General features: G+C 43.4%; 1 long non-coding RNA gene across 1 annotated transcript in view; it reads left to right on the top strand.

Annotated features, from left to right (window-relative positions):
• The first annotated feature begins 21,558 nt into the window (after nucleotides 1-21,558).
• The window catches only part of LOC134730396 (uncharacterized), a 34,794-nt gene continuing 30,465 nt past the window's right edge, over nucleotides 21,559-25,887 (top strand). Inside the window, exon 1 of the long non-coding RNA XR_010112166.1 lies at nucleotides 21,559-21,633. This is a non-coding gene — a long non-coding RNA (uncharacterized LOC134730396). The remainder of the gene's footprint in view (nucleotides 21,634-25,887) is intronic.

Here is a 25,887-nt window from a genome sequence, read left to right on the forward strand (position 1 = left end):
CTCTCTCTCTCTCTCTGTGTGTATGTGTGTATGTGTGTGTGTGTGTATTCTATCAGTTCTGTTTATCTGTACAACCCTCACTGATACTGTAATGATAGACACATAACATCATGTGTTTGTGAAAATCCATAGAACTGTACAAAACAAAGAGTGAACCAGCATAAAGAATATAAACTGTAGTTAATAATGACATCTCAATATTTGTTCATTAATAGTAACAAATGTACCATATTAATCCAAGATGTTAACAGAGGAAACTGTGGAAGAGAAGAGGGGGTTATAGAAATTTTTGTACTATCTATCTGCTCAATTCTTCTGTGAATCTAAAGGTAAAGTCTACTAATTTAAAAAATGTAGAGTATGCAGAATACAGTGTGTTGATGGTGTTTGGAGGAAATCAAGCTAATGTGCAATGGGCTGATGGTTGCTGCTATGAGATGCCAGAAATAAGTTGACAGTTAATTTAAAGAAAGTAAGAGGTTGTAACTTAGGTGGCCAGATGCAATCCAATGCTTCCCAAGAATCTCCAGATAAACTGGGGATAAGGGTGGAGGTGGTAATAGAAGCTGTGTGTCCTATTACACTTGGCTTCAAAATCTGAACGAATTTTAAGTAAATTTTAAAGGATTAAGTGGCTTAGAACAGCATTATGTATGTCTTCAATTCCATCTGTAAGGTCTAAACTGACAGGTAGGTACCCCATCACCAAAAGGAAAAGTAGATTTAACACACTGAATTCTTTGTTTTCCTTTTAAAATTTTATTTTAGGTTCAGAGGTGCATGTTCAGGTTTGTTATATAGGTAAACTTGTGTCATGGGAGTTTGTTATACAGATTATTTTGTGACCTAGGTACTAAGCCTAGTATCCAATAGTTATTTTTTTCTGTTTCTCTCCCTTCTGCCTGCTGTTCTCCTCTTTGTGTCCATATGTTCTCACCATTTAGCTCCCACTTATAAGTGAGAAAATGCAGTATTTGGTATTATATTCCTACATTACTTTGCTAAGGATAATGACCTCCAGCTCCATCCATTTTCTGCAAAGGACATGATCTCATTCTTTTTTATGGCTGCATAGTATTCCATGGTGTATATGTACATTTTCTTTATCTAGTCTACCACTGGTGGGCATTTTAGTTGATTCCATGTCTTGGCTATTGTGAATAGTGTTTCCATGAACATGCAGGTGCATGAAACACACTGAATTCTGATGTTAGTATAACATATTTCTTAACTTTTTCTTAATTCACTTGAAGCATAAATGTCTGCCATTGAGGTCTGTCCAGGAGACCCTTCTCTCCCTGTGTTTTCTATTCACCCTGCCCTGAAGTCTTTTTATCCTGTGAAACCAAGCCTCGGTCTTCTCCTCAGGACCCTCATTGCCATCCAGGTGGTGTACTGAAAGTACTCTGGGCTCACTTTGTGCCTCCTCCTGCTTGCCTCCAGTGGGTCTTTTAGATGCTGTGGTATGGATACCTTTCAGAGCTCTGTCATGTTTTCCAAAAAGCCTCCGTCTGTTTATGCTGTCTTATTGCAGACACCCTCTTCATTAGGGAGGAGGAGGAGTAAAGAAGATAGGTGGTAAGGAAACCCTATCTTGCCACACTAGCTAGCATCATTATCACCATCATTATCTTCATCATCATTGTTATTGCAGGCACCTAAACAGCCTGCTTCTTGACTGCTTTTCTGTCTCTATGCCAGGCCCTGGGCATCCCAATAATAAAGCCCTTGTTCCTCTGAAGTAACCCCAGTGAGCTTCTGGCCAGGATATAAAGTGATTTCCAGATCCTCCCAACTTTCTTTGTACACATGGAGCAGAGGCTGCTTATGCTTTAGGAAGTGAGAAGGAAGCACCATCCCAGGTGCAGCTGTTTTCACAGGAGCCAGAAAAATGTAGAGTTTGACCCCTATCATCTCCAGTGGCTTATATTTTAATGAGAAATGTTTGAGGAGGAAGGAAGCTTTCAGGGGTCTCTGACGGGAAGGAGCTGACTGAATGGCATGTGGTGTGATTGGCGGGTACATGCTTCAGAACTGGCTCAGCAGCTCTGGCTACACCCGTGTCTCTGGCTGCCTCCCCCTGCTCCTGCCCCTTCCCCTCCATTCACAGACTGAAGGTTAGCTCCCCTGACTGAGCAGTGGTCTGCCCAGACTGGAGACAGCCTGTCCTTCCAGCACCCCATTTAGAAACACCAACCTCACACCTCAAAGGAGGATGAGCAATTTCATTTTCTGCCTTGAAGGCCAACATAAAGAGACATCATAATGCCAGCCCTCAGGAAAGGTGGGCAGAATCAGAGACCTTTTATCCAATTCTTAGAGATTAACATTTCAAATCTGGAGGGTTGGATGCCTTTGTTCATAAAAGGTCACAAGAAGGGCACGTTGACTCCCATCAGCATTCTTAAGCAGTCCCTCAGGTCAGACCATCTCAGAAGCGTCAGCCTTTGGAAAGCCACACCATACAATGACAAGGAACACAGAGGGGTGAAGAGTTTTCACTGCTCAGATGCTTTGTCTGACTACTCAAAGTCCACTGTGCTCCACCAAATGGGCACTGAGTTCTGGACCTGTTTCTATCGCATACTTAGCAGGTGATTCTCTTCTCTGGGGCCTCAGTTTCCTCATTTTGCAAAATGTGAGAATGGACTACACTAGATCAAACACACTCAATGCTGGCTCCACTTTGGTATTACCTGGCAAGCATTTTGTTTTGTTTTGTTTTAATTTAAGGGAAATATATAGATTCCTGGGCCCAATGCCAGGCTTGCTAAGTCAGGATCACTTGGGCTGTGACCCTGGACCTTGTGTACCTAGTGAGCTTCCCTAGTGGTGCTGAGGCAGCAGCTGGGTCCTCAGCAAAACCATACTTGGGAGCCACCGAATGAAACAACCTTCAAGAGCCTTTTCTCATATGATTGTTTTGAAAATATTTAATTATATTTTAACAATCTAAAATATAGGCACTTTTCAGAAAAATCAGAAAAGTAGAGATAGAATTTTTGAAGGACAATAATTCCACTAGCCAAAGATCTCTATGCTATCATTTGTCCGTATGCATCAGTTTCTGGGACTTTTGCTTTTGTTTGTTTGCATAATTATAACCCCATTACAAATATGCATTCATATCTTGTTTTCTCACTTGACATTAATCGATTTTAAAAATGTAAGTATTTCCCCATGTTTTATGTATTTTCAAAACCAACATTTTTAAAAGTAAATGACATAAGCTGAGAGTGAGGGCTGCAGTTTACTTTGTCACTCCCTTTTATTGGGCATTTTCAGTTAAATGAATTGCACCACTCACTTCGTTGCAGGGCCCCTTAGTGGAGGGATGAGAGAGCAGAAGATCGGCCATCAACTCTCCTTCCCTGGCCTTGTGGAACCCTGGCAATTCACACCTGCCCACAAACTGCACTTTATGGCATTTGTGCCAGAGGGAAACCAATACATTGAGTCAGATGCTGCTATGAAAAGGCAGCACAGACCTTTCTCCCTTGATCTTTGACTCCTCTGCCTGAGAACACCGCATTAGTACTGCTGATGACACAGATTAATGGAGAAACTGATGGATCTGGCCTAGAAAACATCTGATCCTTCCCCATCAGTTTTCATTTGCTATGGTGTGTTTGGCCATTTTAGGGGCTGCAGTGAGCTTCAGTATTAACTAGTGAAATCTCAGGTCAGGGAAACTCATTCATCAACCCCATCATGAGCCCCTGACTAAGTAACAGGCAGAAAACTCAGAGTTAGGCTTTGGGAAGAGATGATGCTCAGGGACTAGCAGTTCAGGGACATCATGGCTCCCACTAAACTTCTCCTTATAGTTGGCAGAGAATCCAGCAAAACCACTCATTTTCCAAGGAGGAAGCTGAGACTCAGAGAGGCTAAGGAACATGTCTCAGGTCTTATGGGGAGTATGTGGCAGAGCCTGCTGGCTGGCCTGGCTGCCTGCTCCTGGCCTGTTCCCTACACAGACTGAAATGCTGATACAGGGTGTCTGTGACTCCTCCTGCTTCATTCAGGATGGAACAGAACAGTGACCTCGGTACTCCTCCATATTCCCCAACCACCCGCTTTACCTCAAAGTCTGTGTCTCTCTAATATCCATGTGTTCATCCTGCTTTTTCTTTCTTTTTTCTCCCTCCATTCTTTCCTCTCTCCCCTACTCTCTTCCTTCCCTCTTTCACAAAGTTTTTGAATACTAGGCAAATGTCAGGCACTCACTCTAGTGGAGACTCAAAGCATCCACCAGCCCACAGGCAGCTTCGCTACCAACATGATAAGAACCATAATGAGGTTGTAAGAGCAAACGTCAGGGCACCAACTCCAGACTTGCAGGGGAAAGGAAAAAGGCTTCCTAGAGATGGTAACACCTAGATTAAATTCCGAGGACCAAGGCGTGAGTAAGGTGAGGCATGAGGAGGGGAGGGGACCCTTTCCTCCTGGGAGAGGGAACAGCATGTGCAAAGGCCTGTGAGTGAAAAAGCTCATGACGCATGTGAGGGACTGCAAGGCATTCCATATTTAGGGCCCAAAGAAGGAACAGGGGAATGTGTTTGGGGGAAGAGGTGAGGATCACAGCAAGGCAATGAGTAGACCAAGCAGAAAGGCTACAGATCCTAAGTGCCCTTACTCATACATGGTGGTTACTACTTTATCCTGAGGGATGTGGGGAGGGGCACAATTAGGGTACACCTGGAATGTGTCTGTGGCTGCAGAGCAAAGACTAGAATGGAGAGCCTGAAATCTGCATAAGAAAGGGTGGTGGCCTAATCCATGGATGGGCTGCAGGGATGGCAAGGATGCAGAGAATATCACTTATGGAGTACCCCCTGCATCAGGGCTGCAGAGCTCTAAGGGGAGGCCCACTTAGTGCATTCCAGGCTACCCCCAAGAGTCCCCAAAGCAGAAAATAAGGCTACACAGCTCAAACTGCTAAGCCTTGGCCTTCTCCAGCCACTCAGGGTCATTGATTCCCTGGAACAACCAAGCTGGCTTTAATAACAGACACCTCAGTGCTTCCCACTGGGTAGAACCCTGCAGCTGATCAGTTCAGCCTCAGAGCATGCAGGCCCCTGACCACTGCACACCTTTGAAGAGGGTTAATTGAATTTTTGCATCTTTAAATGTATAATTAGTGACCAAAAGTGGAGGAACACTGGTTCTTTATTTCTCCTAGTTATCTAAATAAAACAGATGTTTGTAAAATGCAGTTCCTAAAGAATACAGCCAATTTTTTGTTCACCTGAAAAACCCACTGGTATAGAAAAGCTTTGATACAAGTTCATACTTAACAATTGCATTTTACTGTTATTTATTCTTATTTCCCCAACCCAGAGGTGATGTCTTGCCTCACAGGTATAAGACAAAGGACAAGGGTCCTTTAGAAAAGTCAAATGGTAAGTCTGAGGTGAGGGGGTGCAGTGGTGGGACATTGTCTCCCTGTAGGAATGCTGTCTCCTGGGCCACTGATCATAAAATTAACCATCACAGTGAGCAATAGGTGTCTGCTCCAACAAGAGAGAGCTGTGGCTCCATGCACTTGAGGAAACTGAGGGGTCCATCTGAGCCCAAAAACGAAGGAAGTCTGTTTTGGTTAAATAACACTGAAGGGCCTGTAATCCCAGAACTTTGGGAGGCCGAGGCGGGCAGATCATGAGGTCAGGAGAGCGAGACCATCCTGGCTAACACGGTGAAACCCCATCTCTACTAAAAAATACAAAAAAAAATTAGCTGGGCATGGTGGCAGGCGACTGTAGTTCCAGCTACTTGAGAGGCTGAGGCAGGAGAATGGCGTGAACCTGGGAGGTGGAGCTTGCAGTGAGCTGAGATCACGCCACTGCACTCCAGCCTGGGTGACAGAGCGAGACTCCGTCTCAGAAAAAAAAAAAAAAAAAACACTGAAGGCGTCTTTAAAGTACAAAGGTAACTAGGAAGAGGGTATCATATTTAGCCATTCCCATTAACTGACATCTCTTTTCTTCCTGTACCTAATTAGGCAGGCACCCAGCTTGGCATTGAGGTGTGGAAACTCAGGAGTGATAAGTTTTCTGGGTAAGAGTTAGATGATTCTTAAGAGTAGAACTTGCCCAAGTGGGGCACTGCTAGGAAGGTCCCAGGCAGCTGGGGGAGGGAGTCAGCAAAAGCAGGAAATCCCTGCAGCAAGGACAGAGTGAGAAGGAGAGCTGATGGGGACCAACTTTGCCTTATTCCATATCGGTTGAATTCTAAAAGTCAACAGCATCCTTTTCTCTGGGCTCCTTTTTGCTCATAGTATCCAGTTTATTACAACCCAAGTCTCATGGACAAAGGGGTCTTTTTGGTTTTATGAAAACAAATAATGACCTAAGCCTTTTAAAGAAGTAATCTTCTGCTTGAGGAGCTTGGATTTCAATCTTTATGAAATCACTTTCACTTGGGTCATGAGCTAACCCTAGGTGATTTCAGCTATTACCACCCTCCAAAGACAGTAACTTGACATTACCAATTAGTCTTTTTTTTTAAATCTGCATTTGTTACCAAGGGTCTTAGTGTTATTTCATAGTCACACAGTCCAGCTGGTGTCTACTCTCTGGATAATCTGGGAATAGTTATAAGGCAGACAGTGCAGAAATAACAGGAGGAGGGGAAGAGACCTGCAGTCACTGAGTGGCTCTTTCACATTTTGTATTTAATTCAGTCCTCACCACAAGTCTGGGAGGTAGGTTTATTCATCCCTGTTCTCAGCTGAGGAAACTGATACTCCAAAGGGGGTAATGTAGCCAGAGGAGATGTGGTAGGAAGAACTCTGTGATGAACTTCAATGACCCTGACCTTTTTATAATTTCCTTTTGTTGAATGTGGGAAGAACCTGTGAATAGGATGAGGCATCACTTTCATAATTTTATCTTGTTATATGGTAAAAAGTTGTGCAGATGTAGGTAGATTCATAATCAGTTGCATTTGAGTTTATCAGAAAAGAAGCTATCCAGGTGGACCTGACCTGATTACCAGAGCCCTTTAAATCTGCATGAAGAGGTCAGAGAAATAGAAAGTACGAGATTTGAAGAATGGGAGGGATTACACCTGAGAGAGATTCTCCATAGCTGGCTTCGAAGTTGAAGGAGCCACATGAGAAGGAATGCAAGTGGCCTTAGGAGTTTAGACCATTCTCAGCTAACAGCCAGCAGTAGAGTTAGGCCTCTGTCCTACAAGAACCAGGAACTGAATTCCGCAAACAACCACACGAATTTAGCCCAACTGACACTTTGTGTAACTGAGCAAAGGACTCGGCTCAGCTGTGCTGGATTTCTGACCTATGGAAACTAGGAGGAAAGAAGGGGTTATTGTTTGAAATTGCTTAGTTTGTGTTAATTGGTTACAAAGCAATATAACATGAATGCAGATGGTGATGAGCTAGAACATAAACTACCTGGACCCAAAGGCCACGCTCCTCCCACTGTAGTAGTTGCCTCTGCCTTCTACTTCTTCCATCTGGGAAGAGAGATAAGAAGGGTTTACTGGACAATTACATTCTACAAGGGTTTATTGAGAACAATTGTGTGCATAGCCCTGGAGTAAGCAGGGGATTTACAAAATGATTAAGGCTGGACAGCATCCCTTCAAGGGGCTCACTGTCTGGCATGAAAAATAAATAAGAGGCAGATGGTGAGAGCAACGTGTGGGAGCAGATAGTCAGTAGCATGCTGCTAGAACTGAGATGAAGAAAGGCTGTGAAGGAGAGGAGACTTTAAGCCTGGATGTGAAGATGAGGAAAGAGGATGCGGTAGGCAAGCTGGGTAGTGCATGCGAGAAAGGGCAACTGCACAGGCAAAATCAGAGACAGAACCCACACAACATATTTAAGCTATAGTATCAGAACTGCTAGGCATACATAGGGCAGGTGGGAAATGGAGCTGGAAACGGATTAGACCAGATGGAGGGAGGCCTCTCATGCCATGATATGGCAGCTGAGCCATATCATAACTTCTCTGTTCTGCCAGCTCTGCCTGCCCAAAAGCCCCATAAAAATCAAGGCAACTTACTAGACAACACTCTAGAATGTCTTAATATGTAAGACCTCAAATGGCTGCTATTTGGGGTTTTTTTCAGTTGACTTTTTTCACTTCATTTAATCATTGATTCATTTAACAAACATTCCTTGTATAGCTTCTCTTGCTGAGCACTATGCCATGCCCACGGGGTATAGCAGGGAAGCAGAGGAGGCCCTTTTCCCCCAAGTGGTTGACAGGTTTGGGAAGCTGCATGGACCTGCCTGGGGTTGGAGATGGGAGAGGAGAGGAAGAGTGGGAAAGACTAAGATAATCTTTCCAGAAGGAAGAGAAGAGAATCTGCTTCCTGGGAAGTGAGGATGAAGAGGCCAGAAAACAGTAAAGACTTCCCTTTTCTAAAATATTCTGGAATTCCCTATGCCCAGGCAACCTGTTACTTCTGTTCAAGCTGCAGATGGAAATGTATGCAGGTTACCACAACCGTTTCATAGCTGGCAATGGTGCCCAGCCTGATTGCATGCTCAGGGCTGAATTGCCATGCATTCTTTGCTTTAATTGCATAATGGCTTATTTTGTTCATTAAACTTTGGCAAATGACATCATAAGCAACAAAACATTTCAGGAGCATTTTGGAAATAATTGTGTTTTTTTTTTTTCCTACAGCAGATATCTCCCCACTCTCAAGATTAGAGCTTTTCAGCCTATTGTAGAAAAGAATAAAAAATTGGGGGCAGTGGGATTGTTCTATATCCTGACTACAGTGGTCGTTTCATAGGTTTATTTGTCATCTTGGACTGCCATAACAAAATACCATGGACTGCGTGGTTTAAATGACAGAAATTTATTTCTCAACAGTTCTGGAGGCTGGAAGTCCAAGATCAGGGTGCTAGCATCATCAGGTTCTGGTGAGGGCTCCCTTTCAGGTTACAGACTGCTGACTTCTCACTGGGTCCTCACAGCTCTCGCTCTCTTTCTCTCTCTGGTGTATCTTCTTATAAGGGCACTAATCCTATCATATCAGGGCAAACTCTTAGGACCTCATTTAACCTTAATTTCTTCCTTGTAGCCCTGTCTCCAAATAAAGTCACACTCGGGATTAGAGCATCAGCACATGGATTTTGGGTGGACACAATTCAATCTATAGCAACGGGCATATAAATCTATCAAAACTCATGAATTTGTATGCTTCAAATGAGTGCAGTTTATTATAGATAAAACAGACCTTCATAAAGTTGTTTTAAAAAATAGAACAGGCCAGAAACAGCCAGATCTTGGCCCAGTAGATTTAATAGAGTCTTTTAAAAAAGTCAGGTTAGTCCTTACTCCGGAATTGAGTGACTATGTCACTTGCTACTCAAGAGAAAATTGCAAAAGAAACCACTCCCTTCCTGAAACCTCTCACCCCACTGGGCTTACACTTGTCCCTCTATGACCAGGCTCCAGAGGACAAAACTGGACACTGCCTCTGTACCTGCTGAGGCCAAGTGGGTTCACCCTCTTCCCCAGGCAGCTTTGGCCACTGGTACTCCCCTTGGCTTTGGGTGCTCTCAATACCCAAATAGATGACTGGCCTGCCCCTGCTTTTAAGAAGTTAGGTCCATTTTACCACCTACTTTCCAAAGGGCTCTGGGAGCACTGTGTTGTGGATGGAAGGTCTCAGGTGCCCACCTGTTCAATCAGTGCCCCTGCAAGGTGTGCCCTGCTGTACCAGGACTCCTACCAAGTCTGATCCCTTCCCAGGGGGCTTCATGCTCCAACATTTCCTACTCCTACCCCTTTCTTTTTTTTTTTTTCTTTTTCTTTTCTTTTTTTTTTTTTTTTTGAGACAGAGTCTCACTGTGTTGCCAGGCTGGAGTGCAGTGGTGCAATCTTGGCTCACTGCAACCTCTACCTCCTGGGTTCAAGCAATTCTCCTGCCTCAGCCTCCCAAGTAGCTGGGACTACAGGTGCTTGCCACCATGCCCAGCTAATTTTTTGTATTTTTAGTAGAGACACGATTTCACCATGTTAGCCAGGATGGTCTCGATCTCCTGACCTCACGATCTGCCCGCCTCGGCCTCCCAAAGTGCTGGGATTATAGGCGTGAGCCACCATGCCTGGCCCCTACCGCTTTCTTGATACCTCATGAAATGTGCTTATGTCTTAGGCTCTACAGACTCTGTTTTCAGATAATGTACTGGTGACTGATAATGACTTGCAACCCAGGGTTGCCTTTTAATTTAACAGAAGCATTTTGGAGACAGCATCTGAATCTCAGGGAATCTTGATGCTTTCAGTCTAACCCCTGCTGAACTATAAGTTTGTCTGGCCTACTATGCCATGGGGATTTTTCTAAAGCTCCAAATGGATCACATCACTTGGCTGATTCTAGTCCTTCATTATTCATTCATTTATTTATTCAAAATGATATATCAAGTTTCTGCTGTTCTTGGCTCTGGGCATAGAGAAATGAATAAGACATAGTTCTTACCCTCTAGGAAAATACTGTCTGGCAGAGGCAGCTAGACCTGCATTTTATGTAAGTAGACAAATGTCACAAAGAGCTGTAGGTGCCTTGATGGAAATGATGGGATTTAGGAGAGCCTAAAGGAGAATGATGTCATTTCTTCCTAGAAGGCAAGAGGACATTGTTTAGGCTCAAAAAACAATATCCCAAAATGAAGTCCACAGAAGCAGCCTCAGAAGCCTGTTTTTCTCTGACCTTCTCCTGCCCTCTTGAGTCTTAGTACTATTCTCCCTCAAAACTAGTCCTGTAAACTAGAATCCCGCTTCCCCAAATCAGATCATAGAAACAAGAACTGCTTTTCTAAAAATCCATCCATAAAACTTAAAATATTCCATGTAAAAACTGGCCATAAATTATATGACCTACCTTGTTTGACTGCAGGTCATTAGAATCCCATTCCAGAGAGAGGCCTGCCCCATACCCAGAAGGGAGGAATGTGTGCTTAGCAAGGCCAAGAAGAATCTAGACAGACAGGCCTTGCTGGGTTTACTCAGTCTGTTAGATCAGATCATACCTTCCTGTCTATGTTTCTACATGGCTGTCCATACTTGGTTGAACCTAAGTATAAAAATGGATAATTTCCCCTGTATCTTGGGTCTTCATTCTGAAGGCTCCTACGTATACACATTAAATAAATTTGTATGCCTTATCTCCTATTACTCAGTCTTCCTCATGTCCATCATTTTCAGCAAATCTCCAAAGGGCCAAAGGCCTTGGCCCTTACAACATCAAGAAAAGCTTCAAAGAAAAACTGACCCCTGAGCAAGGTCTTGAAATGAGAGGGTTAAGACATTTCTGGAAGAGGAAGCCACACTGAATAAAGGCATGAAACAACGTGGACATGTTTATCCACATTTTACTCATAAGAAGTCTGAGGCTCCAACAGGTTAAAAGCTTGCCCGTGACCATATTACTTGTGTTGCTAGTAAGAGCTTCTCCTGTGTGCCAGGTATTATTCTAGGGGTTGGGAATATGACAGGAAACAAATTCAAATTTAAGTACAGGGATATTTTTATTACTCAACACTGCAATCCCATCTTTTCAGTTTAGTAATGCTACAGAGCACACCTACTCTGCTCAAACATTTTGGGGAATACAGAAATGAGTTATACAAAGCTGTCCTCAAACAATATATGTAATATAGTAATAACCCCGTAGTTAAATTTAAATTTGTTTCCTGCCATATTCCCAAATAATTTTGTGGTCCTTTCAATTTTGTAATGTTATCTTAAAAATAATCACTGTTTTGTTTTGTTTTGTTCATTTTATTTACCTGATGACAAAGTGCGAACATTACAAGAAAACCAAAGTCTTATTGACCTAGTACTTAGCACTTGACCAGTGTTTTGATTTATATATTTTTGTTTTTTGTTTTGTTTTGCTTTTTGAGACAGAGTCTCACTTTGTCACTAAGCTGGAGTGCAATGGCGCGATCTCGGCTCACTGCAACCTCCGCCTCCCGAATTCAAGCTATCCTCCTGCCTCAGCCTCCCAAGTAGCTGGGACTACAGGCACAAGTCACCACACCCAGCTAAATTTTTATATTTTTAGTAGAGGTGGGGTTTCACCATGTTGGCCAGCATGGTCTTGATCTCTTGATCTCATGATCTGCCTGCCTTGGCCTCCCAAAGTGCTGGGATTACAGGCATGAGCCACCATGCCTGGCCTGATTTATATATTCTTATGAACAAAATTATGTGAGTTCTGGCCCAAAGGCAATTGGGGGCTGTTTTATTTGAACTCAGACTGTGTAACATGAATTGTCATCCTGAGAGAGGGCAGTCTTTGCAGTTAAGCTGTTGGGGCTGCCATGTAGGTTTCTTGTGCTAAATCCTTGAGGGGGTTCCCAAATCCATAAATGAGAATCCATACTCAATCTACTTTTATGCCTAGAATCTTTTCATATGGGTACCTGAACATCTACCTCTGGCTGTTAGAGTAAACAGCAGTGATGAGATCCAGGTAGATAATGTCAACCTCCCCCTCATGATACTTCTGTATTAAACAAACGTGAACTGTGTCGTCTTAACTCAAGTCGTTACATCCCCTTAGGTCCTCCTGGCCTGAGCTGGGAGGTATTCATTCAGTGATGTCCTGGACGATGGGACCAGAGACATGAGCATCACTTCCTTTGGGCAGGAAGGAAGGCAGGAAACTGGGAATGACTCTTGAAGCCCACCAAGAGATTCCATTCCTACCCCATCCCCCAAGTAACCAAAGCAACCTCTAGAATCCCTACCTGGAATTTTAGGTCCCAAATTCCAAAGGTAGTCTGTGTGTAAAATTTGGGGCATTAATAACAGGTCCTTTTGGATTTGTTTCATGGCCAAGGAATCTAGAAACACATTCTACTCATGATCCATCCACTTTCCCTACGAGTCCCCAAGAGAAATAAGATGCAGGACAAGTATAAAAGACAGACACACTTCAGTGTTAGTTGAGCCTTTGAACCTAAACCCCAGTATACAGAGTATCAGTGGGATAGACTGTGCCACAAGTAGCACTCCTTTTTCCCACATTAGTTGAGCCCACTCTCCAACCCTGGACCCATGGCAGATACCACTAATCAATTGCAGTACTCTACTGTTGATCCCAGACAGAGCCTCAGACCCTTTTTCAATACAGAGTTTTAAGAAGCTACTCCTTATTAATAGGATTAGTACTGTACAAATATAAAGCCTATAAACTATTTTTTTGACCCACGAGATGAGTGAACACTTGCTTGGTTCTGTCCTTGTCTTGCTGCTTCCCGCAGGATTCTTCTGCTATTCTAGGCTTGGCTGCATACCCATAGATTTCAAGCTATTAAGAAAGATGTCACATACTTGGATTTGAGTCACTAAAGCTCTGCCATATAGTTCCTCTCCTTCCTTCCTCTTTTCTTAATCCTTATCATCCAAGTGATGGGAAGGCATTGTGTTTGCTTGATCTTTGTCCATGTGCTTTTTTTCTACCTCTGATTAGAGTCATGCCCTTCTACCTGGGTTATCATTTGTTGGTCTTCTCCCCACCAGCTCATACTCTCTAACGATTTTCAAAAAAGTCAAATTTTCAAAAGTTTAAACAAAGACTAACTGAAACCTTCTCTTTCATTGTTAACAGAAAATCTAATGTGCCAAGTATGCTGACAACTTTGAATTCAATGTCTTTTAATTCATAACTGAAAAGGCACCTACTGTCTGAGGGATATTTTATGTTCCACCATCTCATGATGTCTCTGGGATGCTTCTTAAATGATATTCCTCTCACTGAAGCCTCAAACCTTTCTATCTCCTTTAGAAAACTACCTTTCTCTACTTCACCCATATTGCTCCTTGGCTTCCCAGGTTGGGCCCAAATATCCCTCTACTTTCCTTTTATTATGTATTATTACTATTTTTAGAGAAAGAAAGAATCTTACTCTGTTACTCAGCCTGGAGTGCAGTGGCACACTGATAGCACACTGTAACCTTGAACTCCTGGCTCAATCAATCCTTCTACCTGAGTTCCCTGAGTAGCTGGGACTACAGGTGTGCACCACCATGCCCAGCTAATCCTCTTCTGTCCTTGAAGGAAGTCAAAGAAGATGCCAGTGAAGAGGCATAAGTGGCCAATTACTCTTAAGCCCAAAGGCTCTTAGGAATTGACTTCTGCTTCACCAGAGGTGTCCAATATTTTGGCTTCCCTGGGTCACATTGGAAGAAGAAGAATTGTCTTTAGCCATACATAAAGTACACTAACACTAACAAAAGCTGATGAGCTTAAAAAAAAAAAAAAGTTCTGTGTTGGGCCACATTCAAAGCTGTCCTGGGTCTTATCCATGGGCCACAGATTGGACAAGCTTGCTTAGAGGAAGGAATTCAAATCAGGATTTCACTCTAACTCTGTTGCTTTCACTCTGATGGAGGTATTAATCTGATGGGTTGGATTTCAGGGCCTCATTTTCCAGTGATTGGGAAGCCCTCAGGACATAAACGAGCCTGTGGATAGGCAGACTATGATTTTGATTCCATCCCTCCTGCAGCTGGTGGATGTCTTTCTTACATAATGATAAGGTTCAAAACTTAAATTGGGTGCTGGGAAAGTGGGAGGTAGGGAACAGGCAGACTGTTCTGAGAGCCTCTTTTGTATAAAGCCACTTAGGCTCAACTAAGTCATCACAAATGGTCATGGACAATAGATGTCCTCAATGCCCCTTATCAAGACTCTTAAAATGACTCTTAAAGCTCTAATTATCTAGTCTTGCCTCTGATCTCTCCTGTATCCCGAACCATAGTGACTTTATGAAATGTGAAAATCTGATGATATCTCTACTCTTGGAAAGGCAAAACACATTCAGAGCTCTGGGACAAGGATCAGAGAAGTGATCTTGCTTAGGAAAGACAGGCCCCTGCATCCCCATAAGCCATGACTTATTAGAGAATTCATGTTCTTATATAGAGCCACACACACCTCAGCCTGTCCAGTGGGAGCTATCATGATAAGCAGAAAAAGGAGAAGGAACTAGAAAACAATTAAATAAGAAATTGAAAATCTAAGAGTTTTGTCAAATAGGTAGCCTTGTAAGATGCCGTCTTCTGAACCATCAGTAAGTGTCTATGTGGTCTCCCCACAAGCTGAGGATTCTGGGTCTATTTTTGGACAGGATAGCAGGGGTGTGGGCCCCAGGGTGGCAGGCTGGTCTGTTCCCATTTTTAAGCAAGGCCCAAAGCACAGCTTGGAGGGTTCATCCTGCCCCATCTCTCCTTCCAAGATCCTGGGCCTGATTAAGAAGCAACTCAGATGTAACGCGGTGGGAAGGAGTCTCTCTTCCTTAGCAGTTCAATTGGAAGCAGTCACGGCCAGCTGTCAGCACTGAGGCAGGAAAAGCCAAAAGCAGTTGGAGGCCAGGGCAGGTGTGGTGGGAGTGGGATCGAAGGTCAGATGCAGGAGTGTGAAATGAGGCCAAGCAGGGGCCGGGAGGATGGATGGGCCTGGAGTCTGAGGCTAGGTCAGCTCTGCAGGAAACATCTAATCTGAGCAGTATGTGAAAATTGGAGTTTGGGGTCAGAACCAAGGGCAAGCAGAGCTTGTTTGGAAGATGGGGCCAGGTTTCAGGACAGAGCCTTGGTTGGGAGAAAAAAATCACTTCTAGGGGATAGAAGGCCAGAGCATCACCAGAGAGGCCAAGCTTATCTTGGTTCTCCCCTTTCCCTTTCTTCTAAAAATTATTACCTCCTCTGGTCTTAAAAGTGCAGTCGTCCAAAACTAGTGTCTGTTGTAGAGGGAGGTGCTGTTTAGCATTAAATAATCAAAAGACATCAGCAATGTCTGGGAAGCCCAGGAGGGGACCACATCTTAGCTGAGGAGCCCCCTGCATTCATTACCTTCTGGTGCAGCGCTGAGCGGCGTAAGCGGGCTGCTTCAACCCTTCTTTGGGTGTAAGGCATATGCATTAACAAGTATCCTTCATTTCAAGAACATTCTATATTTTCTGTGATGAATTTTGAAATAAGTGTTCATCCTGAGGCATCATAAAACCAAATTTGAAAACCACCAACATGACCAGTATCCAGGTAGCTTTGAGGATAAAAAGAGCAGGAGTGGTTCCTGTACAGCCTCTGTCCTTCCTTCTGTCCTCTGCAAGGACTTATGAGCTCCTTTTCTGGACCAGGATGGCCTTCCCCAATAGATCATACACTTGGAGATGAGCTTCTCAAAACTCCCCAGCATTTTCTTTCCAGTCTGCCGGCTCTCCAAAAGATCTGTAGGGCTGACCAACATTTTATACTCATTTTGTAGGTTAAAACCAAAAGCCACAAAATTAGCCAGGTGCAGTGGCTCACACCTGCAATCCCAGCACTTTGGGAGGCTGAGGCAGGAGGATTGCTCGAGGCCCGGAGTTCGAAACCAGCCTGGCCAACATGGTGAAACCCCATCTCTACTAAAAATACAAAAAATTAGCCAAGTGTGAGGCTGGGCGTTTGTAATCCCACCTACTCAGGAGGCTGAGGCAGGAGAATCACTTGAACCTGGGAGGCAGAGGTAGCAGTGAGCCAAGATTACGCCACTGCACTCCAGCCTGGGTGACAGAGCGAGACTCTGTCTCAAAATAAATAAATAAAAGCCACAAAATGGGCTTGTTTAGGGTCAAAACAGTCTTCAAAAAAACAAGATACTCATCATTTGCATGACTCAAGGATGCCAGATAGTTAAGCCAATTGTTTACTTTATGATTATTCTGCTCCATGATGCCGCTTTGCCTAGCGTTCCTTTCATACAATTCTCCAGCTTTAAAATGTTATGTGATTAATAGGAAAAAGAGGTAGGCAGTCTGGCTTCCCACTGAGAGATATGACTCACCCTCATAACTTTAATGGCCTTAATGTGTAATGCCCTGTGCCTGAACTTGAATATCTGTGGAAGGGATTCTCTTATCACTGTGTTTGCAGCCTATTCTCGGAACCATCAGAGGATCATATCAGAAATCTCCCAGTCTCTGATGTGAGTCTGGTGAGGGTATTCATACACAAATACCCTTTCTTCGTTTCATACAAATAGTTTTCCTCTCTGAAATATCCTTTCTTAGCCATGTGATAATTATCACCTGCAAGGGACACCATGAAGAGAGGCCCAGGTGCCACCCAGCCTTGCTTTGCTTCTAGTTCTCTGCAAGGGCTCTCAAATGCTTGTTGAGTGTAACCTCTCTTCAGGGCAGCACTAACCTCCTCTGAGTGGCCACCTGCAACCCCATACCACTCATTCATTGCTGGGAGGTAACAGCTACACCGTGGTGAGCAGTCTTTGGTAACAGAATGACTCAGAATCAAATCCACCCCTCACAGGTGAAAGATGTGTGACTTTAGGTACAACATCCGTGTCACTGAATCTGTTGAACTGTTAGAAAGATAAAATGACTAACAGAAAGAATGTCCCAATTGTAAAAATTAATTTGAAAATCATAAATGTGCTTAAGGATAGCTTCAAGGATAAAATAGGTAGGGCCAGTGTCAGGTGCAATCTCTGAACTTCCTCCTGTCCTGTGACTTACTGATGACTGCAATGTGCCAGAAGCTGCATTCACTGCTAAGGATAGAGCAATCAACAAGAACAACTGGTCTTTTATCCCAAAGAGCACATATTGGGAGACAAGCATCTCAAAAATTACTCTGCCCTGGCACACGGTAGGCCCTCAGACACAGGTGGTTATTGTCCACTGAATTATTCTACATCCGGAAAACATATTATGTTCTTGTAGTTTTGTGGAAATGCACTGTTTTTGCTACACTTCTCTAACCCTGGCTTGGTGTTCTACAGCTAAGGAGAGAGCAAGAACGGTTTTTCTTTTCTCTGCCATTAATACAATGTTCCCAGTAAGAGTTCGATAAAATGTTCGTTATGTAACTAACCACTGTTAGCAAAATTCAACTTCCAGGAGAGATTTTTCAGAACAGCACACAGTGTCAAGAGTGGCATGTGGAAAATCACCTCTTACACTTTAAGCTCTGGTTAGAGACAGAAAAGGAAAATGAACAATGATCCCTGCCCTTCCATAGTCAGCTGGGTAAGGCAGGGTGGAATCAAACAGAATAATCTTAGCAAACTCATGTAAGAAGGCCATCCCCAGTGGTGAGTGAACAGAGGGGAATGCACGTGCTAAGAGAAGTCTAGCTTTGCCGGATCTCACTAAGATTTTATGTGTACTTTTCCCGTTTTACTACTATGAGAAACAACCCAATGAGGGTGTGTAAGGAAAAAAGGAAAGAAACCCACATAATGTAATTGTTATGTGCGTGGCATAATGTAGGTGATTTTAACAGCAGGTAGAAATAAGCTCCTTCAGTAAATTAATTCAACTGTAGTGGCAAAGCATCCTGAAACCATAGAGGCTGCTCCTGGCAAACCCTCAGTTCCTTGGCAGCAGTGCTTAAACACAACTTTATGTATTAAAATAGGAGAACCTCCTTTCCAGGAGAATGAGCCAGGAAAATCAAATAAAACAGCAACTTCTCAAATCATTTCAAGTTCAAGAAAATGCTGATCAAGCGGGCCGAATAAAATGAATTGTGTTTCTAAAATAAGAAAGGTGGGTGTCTCTAAGAGTGGAAGTTGGTTTCATGACCTTTCCTGGTAATAGAAATCTCTTATATCTCTTAGGTCACATATTTCCACCAAGCCCCTCCTCACCACCAAACAAATACAACAAAACCACCTCAGAATCATCCCTCTGTTTGACTGTCAGCAATGTGATCTTCAGTAAAATCTGCAGACCCATCTTGAAAAAACTTCACATAGTTTCTAGCCTAAAGGTGATTTTGTTTTTTGGTGAATCTCACCAATGTGGACATACACATCACAGGATTTATTTCAGATTGAAGCTGGATCTTCTACTCTGATTCAAGTTCTGAAATGTAAAGGTTGTTGAGGAGAAAAAATACCCAGAAACAGTTTCTCAGTTCATTCAGTTCATTAAAATCGAGTTTTAGGTTATTGAAAATTATTTTCTTCCACATTTTGGAATAATACTTGTCCCTATGAACATTAGGGCAACATTGCTCGTGCAGTTTGGAACACTGATTACTAAGGCAAGAAAACCAGCTGGGGCCGGGCGCAGTGGCTCACGCCTGTAATCCCAGCACTTTGGGAGGACGAGACGGGCAGATCACGAGGTCAGGAGATCGAGACCATCCTGGCTAACATGGTGAAACCCCGTCTCTACTAAAAAATACAAAAAATTAGCCGGGCATGGTGGCAGGCGCCTGTAGTCCCAGTTACTCGGGAGGCTGAGGCAGGAGAATGGTGTGAACCCAGGAGGCGGAGTTTGCAGTGAGCCAAGATCGTGCCACTGCACTCAAGCCTGGGTGACAGAGAAGACTCCATCTCAAAAAAAACAACAACAACAAGAAAACCAGTTGGTATGTCTTAGAAATATTTTCAACCCCGTAAGTTAAAATTAAAAAGGCTCTATGGCTAAAACAGAGTTAAGCAGAACGTTCAGTTTGGAAAAACATTATATTCACTGATATTTTTGGTTACTCAACATTTTGTTTCATTTTGCATTAGAATGAAAGGTTAATCATTCACTATTTGATGAGATGCTGCCTGGCATAATAGTGTGGGCTGGATAAAAAGCGACTTGGCTTTGTTTGTGTTTTGCTGTAAAGTAGCCTGGTGGCTCAGGGAAATTACTTAACCTCTTGGAGGTTCAGAATGCTCAAATGGATTAAGATATCAAATTGGAGACTTTATAAGACCCTGTAGTTCTAAGTGACTTCCATGTGCTTCCAAGTCATTTACCAGGTACTACAGGTGAAGCCAGAGACACTGGCCATGAGTTATCTTCAAGGTCAACTGTGATCATCTCAATCTCTTCCTAAAAACTGTCAATCATTTCCAAACACCTACTGAACAAAATTCTATGGATACCATTGAAAGCTTCCTACCAATGAAGATAAAGGAAAAGAAAAAAAGGAATTTTCTCTGCCCCCAGGTGAGAAATGAAATCTCTTTCACCATTGTACTTTCTACCACAGTAATTGTTGCTAAGCAAGTAGCTCGACAGAGTGATGTGAGGTTTTTTTTTTTTTTTGAGACGGAGTCTCGCTCTTTCACCCAGGCTGGAGTGTGGTGGGCGCAATCTCAGCTCACTGCAGGCTCCGCCCCCCGGGGTTCAGGCCATTCTCCTGCCTCAGCCTCCCGCGTAGCTGGGACTACAGGCGCCCGCCACCTCGCCTGGCTAACTTTTTGTATTTTTAGTAGAAATGGGGTTTCACGGTGTTAGCCAGGATGGTTCGATCTCCTGACCTCGTGATCCGCCCACCTAGGCCTCCCAGGTTTTAAATGGACATGACAGCCGCTTTCTAGCAACCTCCAGATTCAAGGTTAGTGAGGGTTACATGGACTCTGGGATTCTAGGTATTAGAGGCTGTGGTTACTCAGCAGCTGTTTACCAAGTTAATTGCCCTCTCTTTCTAGAAAAACAACTAGACTAAGTTTCCTGGCCTCCCTTGCAGGTAATTGTTACTTTGTCATGGCATTCTGTCCTACAGAATATGGGTGGATGATACCTTTTCCAGGCCTACCCCATGAAAACCTCTCACCTGGCCTGGAGTGGTGGCTCATGCCTGTAATCCCAGCACTTTGGGAGGCTGAGGTGGGCGGATCACAAGGTCAGGAGATCGAGACCGTGGTGAAACCCTGTCTCTACTAAAAATACAAAAAATTAGCCGGGTGCGGTGGCGGGCGCCTGTAGTCCCAGCTACTCAGGAGGCTGAGGCAGGAGAATGGTGTGAACCCGGGAGGCGGAGCTTGCAGTAAGCCGAGATCGCGCCACTGCACTCCAGGCTGGGTGACAGAGCAAGACTCTGTCTCAAAAAAAAAAAAAAAAAGAAAAAGAAAACCTCTCACCTAATTCTCAATTTCCTGTTGCCACCCATCTGCCAGCTGAATTGAAGATGGCAGCCTGGGTTCCTGAATGACTGTCTTCCACCACAGACTACACTCTGCAAGAGTAAAGAATCAACTTATTTTGTGTTCAACTGCAGAAAATCTGGGTGTTGTTGTTTTTTTTGTTTGTTTGTTTTTGTTTTTGTCACAGCAACTAAATTAGCTGCATATAGAAATGTCTGCCTATATACAAAAAAAAGGTATTTGCACTATTGATTTCTTCAATGGGAGCTTTTAAGCTTTCACCTAATTAAGTCAATAAACCATCCACTATAGTTCTGATACCAGTTCCTGGGGTCTTAATGAAGGAATGAATACTGAATAAATCACTGGATAAAGAAAAGGTAGATAATTAAGTAAATCATTGAATAAATAAATAAACAGGCTTGTCAGTGGTAGGTGCTCCAGAGTGGGGTAAGATGACAAAAACATCTTCTTCCCTGGGCCTTTTTATGTCTGGAACAGCTGAGCACAACCACTGATTTATTCCTTGAGAAGTGTGACATGAATTGTGATGCAGGCCTAGGACTCTGAGACAGTTAACAAGAGGCTCAGAGAGAGATTGGCTGACCCACAGCTACTGCCCTGAGACTGAGTAGTGTAGTGGGGAGGCCAATAGAGGGAGATAAATGAAGTGCCATCTAATTAAGAAACAGGGCAATGGCTCATCCTAGAGCTGAGAAGGAAAGAGAGGCTGCTTCTACCAGGTTCTCCATCCTGCAACACAAGGTACGTCCAATTATAATTTCCAAACAATTAAGAGCGTGACTATGTGTTAAAGATTATTAATTTAATAATGAGGGAGTTGGTAAAATGGTAAAGCTGGTTCAAAGAGCATTTTAAAAAATAAGGGACTCTTACATAATCCAGGAGAGAAGGCATTCTGAAATAAATTTGCCGTTAGACAGAAAATTGGAATATCATACAGGACAATAAAATATAACTTTTAGGATTATCTATTTTAACAGAGAGAAATCTATGTTACATGTAACTTTATTGTATCTAATCCCTTAAAAGCAGATATATCCCCACATATAATTAATCTTTGAATAAGCCTATGAAATAATATTCTAGTATGACATTGAAAGGACATGGTGCTCACTTTTCTGCCTCATTTCTAAGTTTTAAAAGATTTTTTCCTAGCAGTCCCCCTAGTTTGATCATAAATAATCTGCAAAGATTATTCTCTATCACAAAAAAACTGATGGTCTTGAGAGGAGGTGTCAGCTGGGCTTCCTGGGTCAAGTAGGGGCCCAGAAAGCTGTGAAACTCACTCATTTTCTGCATCAGGACTTACTTCGGTCCTGGATGAATAATATTGAAGATATATGCTTAAAATATTCCTAACATCAGAATTTGTGCATGTGTTTTCTTCCCCAAGAAAGCTATAAACAGCAAAAATTTTGTTGTAAGCTTCCCTGTGTCCTCTCTCCCTCTCTCCCTTCCCCCTCCCCTGAAACTAAAAGGAATGTTAAAAGCCCATTTTTCTGTGACCAGCAGACCTTATCTATGCTCCCAATTACAATTCCTTGTAAACACATTTGTAAAATCCTGTGAGATCCTGTCTCCTTTGCCATGCAGCGGCAAGGTTAGAAAGTAGATAAAACTTAAGTTGCAATTCCGGTTTTCCTCAAGATCTGAGACATGTTCATTGTCTTTGTTTCTCGCTCTGGTAACCTCTTCCCACCGCACGTATTTCCCGCCTTAAAGAGTTTAAAAGGTGATCAAAAAATCTAATACTGGCTACCCACTCGGGACCCCTTCCACGCTGTGGAAGCTTTGTACAGTCACTCTGTTCAATAAAGCCTACAGCTTTTTTTCTCTTGGTCCAATCCGTGTCTGTCTCTCACCACGGGCTGCCGTTACACTAAATCTTTGGCGTGGCTAAGGTAAGAACCTTTGGCGTTACAGTCTCATGGTGTTTTAGCTTGATTATTTACAAAAGTGAAACAAGAGGTATTAATTAACCATAAAAGCCTCCATGAGCATATAGTACTAAGCAACTACTAAGGCCAGATAATTTAACTTCTGTCTGGAAATTTTATTAAGGAATCTCAGGTAGAGCTTTTTAAAAGACTCAATTGTTCTGTCTTCTAGCCTGTGGCTAAAAGCAGGCCCAAGAAACTCCACCACATTTCACATGCAGAACCTCTACATTTTGGTCATTCAGCTTTTAAAACTGTGTTGAGCTAATTAAGAAGTATGCATAAAAGAACTAGCTATTGCTAGCATCCCATTAAATCTTAGAAGATCTCAAAGGATGTCAGGTGTAAAATTTACAAGAGATAAACAACCCCATTAAAAAGTGGGCAAGGGACGTGAACAAACACTTTTCAAAAGAAGACAGACATGTGGCCAACAAGCATATGACAAAAAGCTTAATATTAGTGATCATTAGAGAAATGCACATTAAAACCACAATGAGATATTACCTCATACCAGCCATAATGGCTATTATTAAAAAGCCAAAAAATAATGGATGCTGGCGAGGCTGTGGAGAAAAGGGAATGCTTATAGACTGTTGGTGAGAGTGTAAATTTGTTCAACCATTGTGGAAAGCAGCATGGTGATTTCTCAAAGAGCTAAAAGCAGAACTACCATTCAACCCAGCAATCCCATTACTGGGTATATACCCAGAGGAATGTAATGCATTTTACCATAAAGACGCATGCATGTGAATGTTCATTGCAACACTATTCACAATAGCAAAGATATGGAATCATCCCAAAATCATCAAAATCCATTTTTATAGCTATAAAAATAAGATCATTGTCAGGCTTATGAGCCCAGGCTAAGCCATCATATCCCCTGTAACCTGCACGTATACATCCAGATGGCCTGAAGTAACTGAAGAATCGCAAAAGAAATGAAAACGGCCTGTTCCTGCCTTAGCTGATGACATTACCTTGTGAAATTCCTTCTCCCAGCTCAGAAGCTCTCCCACTGAGCACCTTGTGACCCCCACCCCTGCCCACCAGAGAACAAACCCCCTTTGACTGTAATTTTCCATTACCTACCCAAATCTTATAAAACAGCCCCACCCCTATCTCCCTTTGCTGACTCTCTTTTCGGACTCAGCCCGCCTGCACCCAGGTGAAATAAACAGCCTTGTTGCTCACACAAAGCCTGTCTGGTGGTCTCTTCACATGGACACAAGTGAAATTTGGTGCCGTGACTCGGATTGGGGGACCTCCCTTGGGAGATCAATCCCCTGTCCTCCTGCTCTTTGCTCTGTGAGAAAAATCCACCTATGACCTCGGGTCCTCAGACCAACCAGCCCAAGGAACATCTCACCAATTTTAAATTGGGTAAGCGGCCTCTTTTTACTCCCTTCTCTAACCTCTCTCACTATCCCTCAACCTCTTTTTCCTTTCAATCTTGGTGCCATCTTTCAATCTCTCCCTTCTCTGAATTTCACTTCCTTTCCTTTTCTGGTAGAGACAGGAGACGCATTTTATCCGTGAACCCAAAACTCCAGCGCCAGTCACGGACTTCGGAAGACAGTCTTCCCTTGGTGTTTAATCATGCAGGGACATCTGCTTGATTATTCACCCACGTTTCAGAGGTGTCTGACCATGCGGGGATGCCTGCCATGGTCCTTCACTCTTAGTGGCAAGTACCGCTTTTCTGGGGGGCAAGAACCCCCCAACCCCTTCTCTCCATGTCTCTACCTCTTTTCCACTTTCCTGGGGAGCAAGTACCACCCACCCATTCTCTCCGTGTCTCTACCCCTTTTCCACTTTTCTGTGGGGCAAGCACCCCCCCACCCCTTCTGTCCGTGTCTCTACCCCTTTTCCGCTTTTCTTGGGAGCAAGAACCCCCCACTCCTTCTCTCCATATCTCTACTCTCTCTTTTCTCTGGGTTTGCCTCCTTCACCATAGGCAACTTTCCACCCTCCATTCCTCCTTCTTCTCCCTTAGCCTGTATTCTCAAAAACTTAAAACCTCTTCAACTCATACCTGACCTAAAACCTAAATGCTTTATTTTCTTCTGCAACACCACTTGGCTCCAATACAAACTTGACAATGGCTCTTAATGGCCAGAAAATGACACTTTCGATTTCTCCATCCTATAAGACCTAGATAATTTTTGTCAAAAAATGAGCAAATGGTCTGAGGTGCCTTACATCCAGGCATTTTTCACACTTCCTTCCCTCCCTAGTCTCTGTTCCCAATGTGATTCCTCCCAAATCCTCCTCAGTCCCAACCCTAAGCATCACTGAGTCTTTCCAATCTTCCTTTTCTACAGACCCATCTGACCTCTCCCCTCCTCCCCAGGCTGCTCATCACCAGAGTGAGCCAGGTCTCAATTCTTTCTCAGCCTCCACTCCTCCACCCTATAATCCTTCGATCACCTCCCCTCCTCACACCTGGTCCAGCTTACAGCTTAGTTCCATGACTAGCTCTCCTCCACCTGCCCAACAATTTCCTCTTAGAGAGGTGGCTGGAGCTGAAGGCATAGTCAGGGTACATGTGCCTTTTTCTCTATCAGACCTCTCTCAGATCAGTCAGCGTTTAGGCTCTTTCTCATCAGACCCCACTAAATATATACAGGAATTCAGATATCTAACTGTGTCCTACAATTTAACCTGCAGCGACTTAAATGTCATCCTAACTTCTACCCTCTCCCCAGATGCACAGGAAAGAGTTTTTTCTCTGGCCCAATCTCATGCTGACAACTGCCGGCTCCATGAGCCAGACCTCCAGGAAGGCATTAGAGCAGTTCCCTGAAAGGATCCCCAATGGAACTATCAGGCAGATTCCCCAGCTATAGCTAGGTGAGATTACATGATTTCCTGCCTAGTTAAAGGGCTTAAAAAGGCAGCTTACAAAGCTGTTAATTATGACAAACTTAAAGAAACTACCCAAGGTAAAGACGAAAACTCAGCCCAGTTCATGGCTCGTTTGGCAGCAACCCTGAGATGCCTTACAGCCCTAGACCCTGAAGGGTCAGAAGGCCGTCTCATCCTAAATATGCATTTT

The sequence above is a fragment of the Pan paniscus genome, chromosome 4 (genome assembly GCF_029289425.2).
Source record: "Pan paniscus chromosome 4, NHGRI_mPanPan1-v2.0_pri, whole genome shotgun sequence".
NCBI classification, from domain to species: Eukaryota; Metazoa; Chordata; class Mammalia; order Primates; family Hominidae; genus Pan; species Pan paniscus.